Genomic DNA, 8,450 nt, shown 5'->3' with positions numbered 1-8,450 from the left:
GAGCTACACTTGTAAAAGGCTAAGACAAACAAAGATGTGACACAAGTACACAGTCTTTACGTAAAATATTATATGGTTACCATTAGTGTGGTAATAACGACATATGACAGCTGTGCAAACAATGCGGAGTCATCGACCAAAGGTAAAGTGACCACCAGTAGTGCGGCAATACACTTTCATATCTTTTATTCTAAAGTCAAAGTCAAAATCCTAGTTATGTAATGTCCTTTTTTTCACCTCATAAAACATGTATTAAAATATATACAGTATGTATTTGTCAAACGTATTCCCACAAATGAGGTGTATTTTTGTGCTTGACCGCTTGGTGGCAGCACACACCTTTCCACAAGCTTGACTCACTTTCTGACAAACTTTGTTTTTGTACTCGAAAGCTGCAAACTCCAGCCAAATCTTTTCCACAATGTGTCGCTACACTTTGCATGGTTCCCTCTGACATGTCAACAACATTTCAAGGCGCATTACACGCACTGATTACACTGTTCGGGGGGGGGGGCAACTTTTCCTATTAATGTACTCCAGGCTTATCTTGACAAATATCTTAAATGCATCACATGCCTGAGTGAGGATCCCTTGGCATTGCACCAGAGTCAGCAAAAGACTAGCTGTAATCTGACACCGTGCTGAAGGGTCCCAGAATTCCACATGGCCACTGTTGCTCCACTTGGCCTGGGCCTCGTGTGTTATGCTGCTACTGGCTCACATCCCCAAGTTGGCCTCATGCAGCACAGCTTGGGTGAAGGAGGGGGGATGCGGTCAGTGGGTTCATTGTGGCATTCCGCCATGTCTCCCCGGCATACAGCAGCTAGCTATAGGTCGCTTGCACATCGTAATGCATCATGGGAGTTTTTCCTTCGGGCGCCATATTGGGTGTCCACCGGTTCACAAGGTACACTCGCGAGTTACACGGTAGAGCTTATCAACCTGATGTAATTTTCGCAGTATTTTCACGATTTACCGGAAGATCAAAAACAACGATACAGGCAGAAGGTGTCTCTGTGTGGCGGGATTGATCCTAATTACGTCCTGACCAAGGGTGATTTTTTTTTTTTGACGGAGAAAGCTTGCTGGCCAAATGTGACTTCTCTGGACATTTTTCACTACCTCGTGTTGACAACATGCTCCATAACACGCCAACAAATCCCTGGAGGCTTACAATTATTTTGTAAGCGGGTGGATACAGAGTGTAAACTTTAACATCGCATCAGAAGAAACTGTTGCTGTTGCACGTAAGTAAACCACATGGTGTTGGTAATTCTGCACACAAAAATGTTGATTTGTTCTCAGGCTTCCTGTTATCATTGTGTTTACATGCACAGCTAGGTTTACCTGATGTGGTTTTTCTAACAATTTTATAACAGGCAAATATGGCAGAGCGTATAAGAATAAAAAGTAACTATGCACAGCCTCCCCGTGGCTTAATTAAATTTAATGCTACCCTTTCACTAGTTACATGTTACTTAATCAACTTATTCTAAATGGTTAAGGTTAACCACTCTCAGAGGACGTATTTTTAGTTTCAGTTTTCAGTACAATAAAACGTGTTCATGGTAACTACTGAGCATACTGACAGCTTTTCTTATGATCTCACGGTTAAGGAGGCTGTCACAACACCCAATTTCTGTCTGGTGCCGGATGGCAACAATTCCCATCACTTGTCACGACAACACCAATATTATTACCAGGTATGTATGGCTTTACTTTTTGTAGTTTATTATTTAATTCTATGTTTCATATTTTCATTACAATGTTTGTAATATTTTCAGATTCAGGCACAGATGAGTTTAACTGGACGGACTTCTGCGACTTTGTGGTGTGGACAAAGTGTGATTGAGCGAGTCCACCCAGATCGCTCGTTTTGGCCAGCTGGAAAAGCCAGAGTTTTTTTTCCCAAAATCCCCTCCTTACCTGAACTGCTCGGGAGAGCAGTTACTAGATCAGCAGTGGACTTCCAGTGTTCCTGCTCAGCCGCTGTCACCTACCACTTGCTCATGTACTTCAAAGATGCGGAATAAAGTAGTTTTTTGTGCTGCAGCAGATTGTAAAATCAAATGATATCACTTGAAGTGTGCCAATCTAGACTGCCTTTTGGAAGTCTAGACTGCCAAAAGGACAGTGGTTTTGTGACAAGTGTGAAACAAGGATTATTGGGAAAACTGTAACAGTACTGGTACTTGTCTTACATTAAACAAATTTAAAAGAGAGCAACTTTTTCCTCTGTACATAGCATAATGAAAGTCATTGCATACCCCATCAACATTACATCATACCGTCATACTCTTAAAATAATGGCCTAATATTTTGACACAAATTATCAACCCTCGTGAGGATAAGCAGTAAGGAATTTTAATGTAAATATCTCAGGATGGTAGGCACCTGTGCTAAAATAAACTGCATTAATTAACAGTTCAATTTTATCCCTGAAATTACTACATCTAATCATTATTCACTTCATTTTTTGTGCTTTTAGAAATAATAGAGATTTATGCCATTACTTTAAGAGGGACCATATTGCACATTGAGTCAAATCCTGTCATTTGTATTATGTATAGCTTTGTAAACAAACCCAACAATAGAATTTGTATATTCGCTGCCTTTATTAGCGCCAAACAAACAGTCGCATGTTGTCCTCCTTCAATGCTCGCCTTCGTTTCCATCATGTCATTGGCAATCAAGTCGGTGTGGCATGAGATCCCTAAAGAAATAATAAATAATAATAAAAAAAAAGATCACAAAAAAATACATACCAGTAATAGGTTTAATATAGTACAGTAGTATAGTTTTTTTGTCAGTGTAAAAGAAATGTACACATTTTGTTGCATTTTTTAATGTATGAACATTGCTACAGGCAAATGTTTCTATAAACACTTCCAAATGTCTCTAAAATATAAGGTGCGTGTACACACACAAACATAAACACATACATTCACTCATGCATACAATATATCATGTAATGAATTCTGAGTGGCATACCAGAGTCAATGATGTCAGCAGTACTTGAGGGTACAGGTTACTGGAGCCATCTGGCTGCATAACTGCAACAAACTCTCTGCCACTTCCGAGTCGTCTTTTCTTTGCTTGTCTCTCCTGTGCACGTTCATATCTTGGCACCGACTGGGCTGAGACATAGATGTTGTAACTTGGGACCCAACTTTAATGTTGGAGCCCAGTCGGGATGATTGGACAGAAAAACGGGCGCAGGGCGACCTGTTAAAATAAACAAATATATAAACAAATAAAATATGGAAAGACTGGTTATTTTACCGCAGTAGGGTGGCCGTTAATAAGTTCTTTAGCATGATGTGTAGGCTACCGAATAAGTTCTTTAGCATGATGTGTAGGCTACCGGGGGTCTGTTTACTTGCATCACCCCCTTCTGTCTCTTTTTTCCAAGTTTACATTTTGCCACCAAAAAACATGTTATCGGCATTAAGAGCCCAAGACTAATCAATCCAATTTCAGCAGTAAACACTTTGCACTGGCACTACTTGGGTGAAAATGTTCGATGTTAGCTTTCGGCTAACGTCCGCTAGCCAGCTTGTACTACCGAACTTGCTTGCTCATGAATCCAAAACATAAGCAACTTGCCCATATATGGGCGGTCGAAACGTTATTAATCCTTATGCATTAAATTAAATAAAGGTAAACAAGCTTACCGCTCACAAAGTGATCGCTGCACACACGAGCCCAAAGTAACGACTTCCCTCCGGAGTCCGCACTCCTCTGTCTCCAGGCCCTGGTTCCTAATTATTTTCGGAATTCGGAAGAAAGACCGACCATTTTCCCCCTTGGCTTTGTTCGAACAGCCAACGATGCAGCAACAATGTACCATTTTAAACGCAGACAACAAATGTGATAGATACGTGTTAGACCGAATCGCTACGTAAATGGAGGCCACCCAGCATGGCGACTACGAGAAATCCGAGGCGGAAGTGACGACACGTGCAAGCGACCTATACAGTAGGCCTATATGCTGACATGTTTATACACATATGGAAGCTCCTCCTTCACCCTCTCTGGTTTTTATTAGACACACATTCTGACTGGATTTAACAAGCTGTGTCGCCCACAGGGTGCCCAACATGTTACTTGATGACATGTTTGTGTGAGGATGATTGTGCTGCTGAAACGGATTTGAGTTTAGCACGAGGTGGAGATTGAGGACATTTTAAAGCCACAAGACATGTTTGTTTTTTTGTTTTTTTTTGGCCGTTGCATCATCATATTATGGACTATTGATAAAATAATGAAATATCTGGGAAGCCATCATCATGCACTTTCTGAATTGTGACACCATCATGGTTTGTTACAAGTAGATTTTTATGACTTTATCAAGGAGATAGGTGGCAGTACAGTTGGTTTTGTCATATCGTGTCATACTGTCAGAATCCTGCACTTCAATTTAAGGTGTGACTCAATGTGGTTTGTTGCAAACATATTGTTATTTGAATAGGAGAAGATTGACATTACAAAAAAAAAATGTTTTCTGGTCATTATGTCAGCATGTCATGATGTAATACTGACAAAATAATTACATATCTGGGAAGTCTTTGTCAAGTGCTTTAATTTGAGGCGTGACAATGTGGTTTGGTGCTTTTTTTGTTGTTGAGGAAATTGATGACATTTCCAGGCATTTTTTTTTTGGTCATATGATGTCATAATTATAGATCTGAGAAGTCATCATTCCGCACTTTAATTTGAGGTGTGACTCGTGGTTTGTTACAAATGCGTTTGTGTAATTTGAACAGAGAACATGGTTGACATGACAACGAAATGTCAGGAAACATGATTGTGGTCAGCATGCCATTGTGTCAGCATGTGATAATGTAATACAGGCATAATAATTAGATATCTAGGAAGTCTTCACCAAGCACTTTTATTTGATTCAATTGATGTGGTTTGCTGCAAATAGATTTTGGGTGAAGAATTTCTGCCATGATTTTACATATCGTCCAAGCGTTTGCCTTTCAGCAAAACAGCAAAAATAATTGCTGATCCAGAAGTTTTGGGTTTGATTCATTAAAGCCAGTGCCTAGACCTAAATCCAGTGAAAAATCAGTGGGGTGACCTGCAGAGAGGTGTGTATGCAAGAAGGACATGTTTTGGAACACTTTTGGAAGAACATGCAAGTACATTTTGGGGGTGGGCTATGAATAGCCAAATTGTTTACAAATTTAACAGTCATTGGATCCCTTGAATGCTTTTATAGGTCGCTTGCACATCGTAATGCATCATGGGAGTTTTTCCTTCGGGCGCCATATTGGGTGTCCACCGGTTCACAAGGTACACTCGCGAGTTACACGGTAGAGCTTATCAACCTGATGTAATTTTCGCAGTATTTTCACGATTTACCGGAAGATCAAAAACAACGATACAGGCAGAAGGTGTCTCTGTGTGGCGGGATTGATCCTAATTACGTCCTGACCAAGGGTGATTTTTTTTTTGACGGAGAAAGCTTGCTGGCCAAATGTGACATCTCTGGACATCTTTCCCTACCTCGTGTTGACAACATGCTCCATAACACGCCAACAAATCCCTGGAGGCTTACAATTATTTTGTAAGCGGGTGGATACAGAGTGTAAACTTTAACATCGCATCAGAAGAAACTGTTGCTGTTGCACGTAAGTAAACCACATGGTGTTGGTAATTCTGCACACAAAAATGTTGATTTGTTCTCAGGCTTCCTGTTATCATTGTGTTTACATGCACAGCTAGGTTTACCTGATGTGGTTTTTCTAACAATTTTATAACAGGCAAATATGGCAGAGCGTATAAGAATAAAAAGTAACTATGCACAGCCTCCCCGTGGCTTAATTAAATTTAATGCTACCCTTTCACTAGTTACATGTTACTTAATCAACTTATTCTAAATGGTTAAGGTTAACCACTCTCAGAGGACGTATTTTTAGTTTCAGTTTCCAGTACAATAAAACGTGTTCATGGTAACTACTGAGCATACTGACAGCTTTTCTTATGATCTCACGGTTAAGGAGGCTGTCACAACACCCAATTTCTGTCTGGTGCCAGATGGCAACAATTCCCATCACTTGTCACGACAACACCAATATTATTACCAGGTATGTATGGCTTTACTTTTTGTAGTTTCTTATTTAATTCTATGTTTCATATTTTCATTACAATGTTTGTAATATTTTCAGATTCAGGCACAGATTAGTTTAACTGGACGGACTTCTGCGACTTTGTGGTGTGGACAAAGTGTGATTGAGCGAGTCCACCCAGATCGCTCGTTTTGGCCAGTTGGAAAAGCCAGAGTTTTTTTTCCCCAAAATCCCCTCCTTACCTGAACTGCTCGGGAGAGCATTTACTAGATCAGCAGTGGACTTCCAGTGTTCCTGCTCAGCCGCTGTCACCTACCACTTGCTCATGTACTTCAAAGATGCGGAATAAAGTAGTTTTTTGTGCTGCAGCAGATTGTAAAATCAAATATTATCACTTGAAGTGTGCCAATCTAGACTTCCAAAAGGACAGTGGTTTTGTGACAAGTGTGAAACAAGGATTATTGGGAAAACTGTAACACAGTACTGGTACTTGTCTTACATTAAACAAATTTAAAAGAGAGCAACTTTTTCCTCTGTACATAGCATAATGAAAGTCATTGCGTACCCCATCAACATTACATCATACCGTCATCTCAGGATGGTAGGCACCTGTGCTAAAATAAATACATTAATTAACAGTTCAATTTTATCCCTGAAATTACTACATCTAATCATTATTCACTTCATTTTTTGTGCTTTTAGAAATAATAGAGATTTATGCCATTACTTTAAGAGGGACCATATTGCACATTGAGTCAAATCCTGTCATTTGTATTATGTATAGCTTTGTAAACAAACCCAACAATAGAATTTGTATAAACGCTGCCTTTATTAGCGCCAAACAAACAGTCGCATGTTGTCCTCCTCCAATGCTTTGATGCTCGCCTTCGTTTCCATCATGTCATTGGCAATCAAGTCGGTGTGGCATGAGATCCCTAAAGAAAAAAATAAAGAAAAAATCAAAAAAATACGGTACCAGTAATAGGTTTAATATAGTAAAGTAGTATAGTTTTTTTGTCAGTGTAAAAGAAATGTACACATTTTGTTGCATTTTTTAATGTATGAACATTGCTACAGGCAAATACTTATTTCTATAAACACTTCCAAATGTCTCTAAAATATAAGGTGCGTGTACACACACAAACAAAAACACATACATTCACTCATGCATACAATATATCATGTAATGAATTCTGAGTGGCATACCAGAGTCAATGATGTCAGCAGTACTTGAGGGTACAGGTTACTGGAGCCATCTGGCTGCATAACTGCAACAATCTCTGCCACTTCGAGTCGTCTTTTCTTTGCTTGTCTCTCCTGTGCACGTTCATATCTTGGCACCGACTGGGCTGAGACATAGATGTTGTAACTTGGGACCCAACTTTAATGTTGGAGCCCAGTCGGGATGATTGGACAGAAAAACGGGCGCAGGGCGACCTGTTAAAATAAACAAATATATAAACAAATAAAATATGGAAAGACTGGTTATTTTACCGCAGTAGGGTGGCCGTGAATAAGTTCTTTAGCATGATGTGTAGGCTACCGGGGCTCTGTTTTCTTGCATCAGCCCCTTCTGTCTCTTTTTTTTCCAAGTTTACATTTTGCCACCAAAAAACATGTTATCGGCATTAAAAGCCCAAGACTAATCAATCCAATTTCAGCAGTAAACACTTTGCACTGGCACTACTTGGGTGAAAATGTTCGATGTTAGCTTTCGGCTAACGTCCGCTAGCCAGCTTGTACTACCGAACTTGCTTGCTCATGAATCCAAAACATAAGCAACTTGCCCATATATGGGCGGTCGAAACGTTATTAATCCTCATGCATTAAATAAAGGTAAACAAGCTTACCGCTCACAAAGTGATCGCTGCACACACGAGCCCAAAGTAACGACTTCCCTCCGGAGTCCGCACTCCTCTGTCTCCAGGCCCTGGTTCCTAATTATTTTCGGAATTCGGAAAAAAGACCGACCATTTTCCCCCTTGGCTTTGTTCGAACAGCCAACGATACAGCAACAATGTACCATTTTAAACGCAGAAAACAAACGTGATAGATACGTGTTAGACCGAATCGCTACGTAAATGGAGGCCACCCAGCATGGCGACTACGAGAAATCCGAGGCGGAAGTGACGACATGTGCAAGCGACCTATTATTACTCGTCCTATTACATAAATGTGTCTGAAATTCCTAGCTGTGGGATCAGTACATCTAGTCTTATACAAACACAAGTCTCAATCTGTATTTTTTTATTCTATTTTTTTGCATTTATTATGCACGACACTTATGAGAAGCAAATCCAGTTTAGCTTTGTGCGTGTCAATGCTGTCACGTGATCGCGTCAGTCTCGTCGCTGAGTGACATTCAGTCATGAA

The 8,450-nt window shown here is 40.1% G+C and overlaps 4 long non-coding RNA genes across 5 annotated transcripts; 2 read left to right on the top strand and 2 right to left on the bottom strand.

The window, feature by feature from the left end:
• The first annotated feature begins 834 nt into the window (after window positions 1-834).
• LOC144027289 (uncharacterized) lies at window positions 835-3,906 on the top strand. Its single transcript, XR_013285420.1, has 2 exons — window positions 835-1,703; window positions 1,785-3,906. It is a non-coding gene; the product is annotated as an uncharacterized LOC144027289 (long non-coding RNA).
• On the bottom strand, window positions 2,597-3,972 carry LOC144027287 (uncharacterized). The gene is made up of 3 exons (XR_013285417.1): window positions 3,675-3,972; window positions 2,992-3,225; window positions 2,597-2,713 (listed from the first exon to the last, which is right to left on the bottom strand). It is a non-coding gene; the product is annotated as an uncharacterized LOC144027287 (long non-coding RNA).
• LOC144027290 (uncharacterized) lies at window positions 3,971-8,191 on the top strand. The gene is made up of 2 exons (XR_013285421.1): window positions 3,971-6,095; window positions 6,177-8,191. It is a non-coding gene; the product is annotated as an uncharacterized LOC144027290 (long non-coding RNA).
• LOC144027288 (uncharacterized) lies at window positions 6,888-8,222 on the bottom strand. Of its 2 annotated transcripts, XR_013285419.1 has the most exons (3): window positions 7,928-8,222; window positions 7,284-7,514; window positions 6,888-7,012 (listed from the first exon to the last, which is right to left on the bottom strand). It is a non-coding gene; the product is annotated as an uncharacterized LOC144027288 (long non-coding RNA). The 2 variants fall into 2 exon arrangements; XR_013285418.1 differs by having other exon boundaries at window positions 7,284-8,222.
• Window positions 8,223-8,450: the final 228 nt, after the last annotated feature.

This window comes from Festucalex cinctus, chromosome 10 (genome assembly GCF_051991245.1).
Source record: "Festucalex cinctus isolate MCC-2025b chromosome 10, RoL_Fcin_1.0, whole genome shotgun sequence".
NCBI lineage: Eukaryota > Metazoa > Chordata > Actinopteri > Syngnathiformes > Syngnathidae > Festucalex > Festucalex cinctus.
The sequence above is the reverse complement of the archived record's forward strand: the minus strand, read 5'-3'. Positions and strand labels throughout refer to the sequence as shown.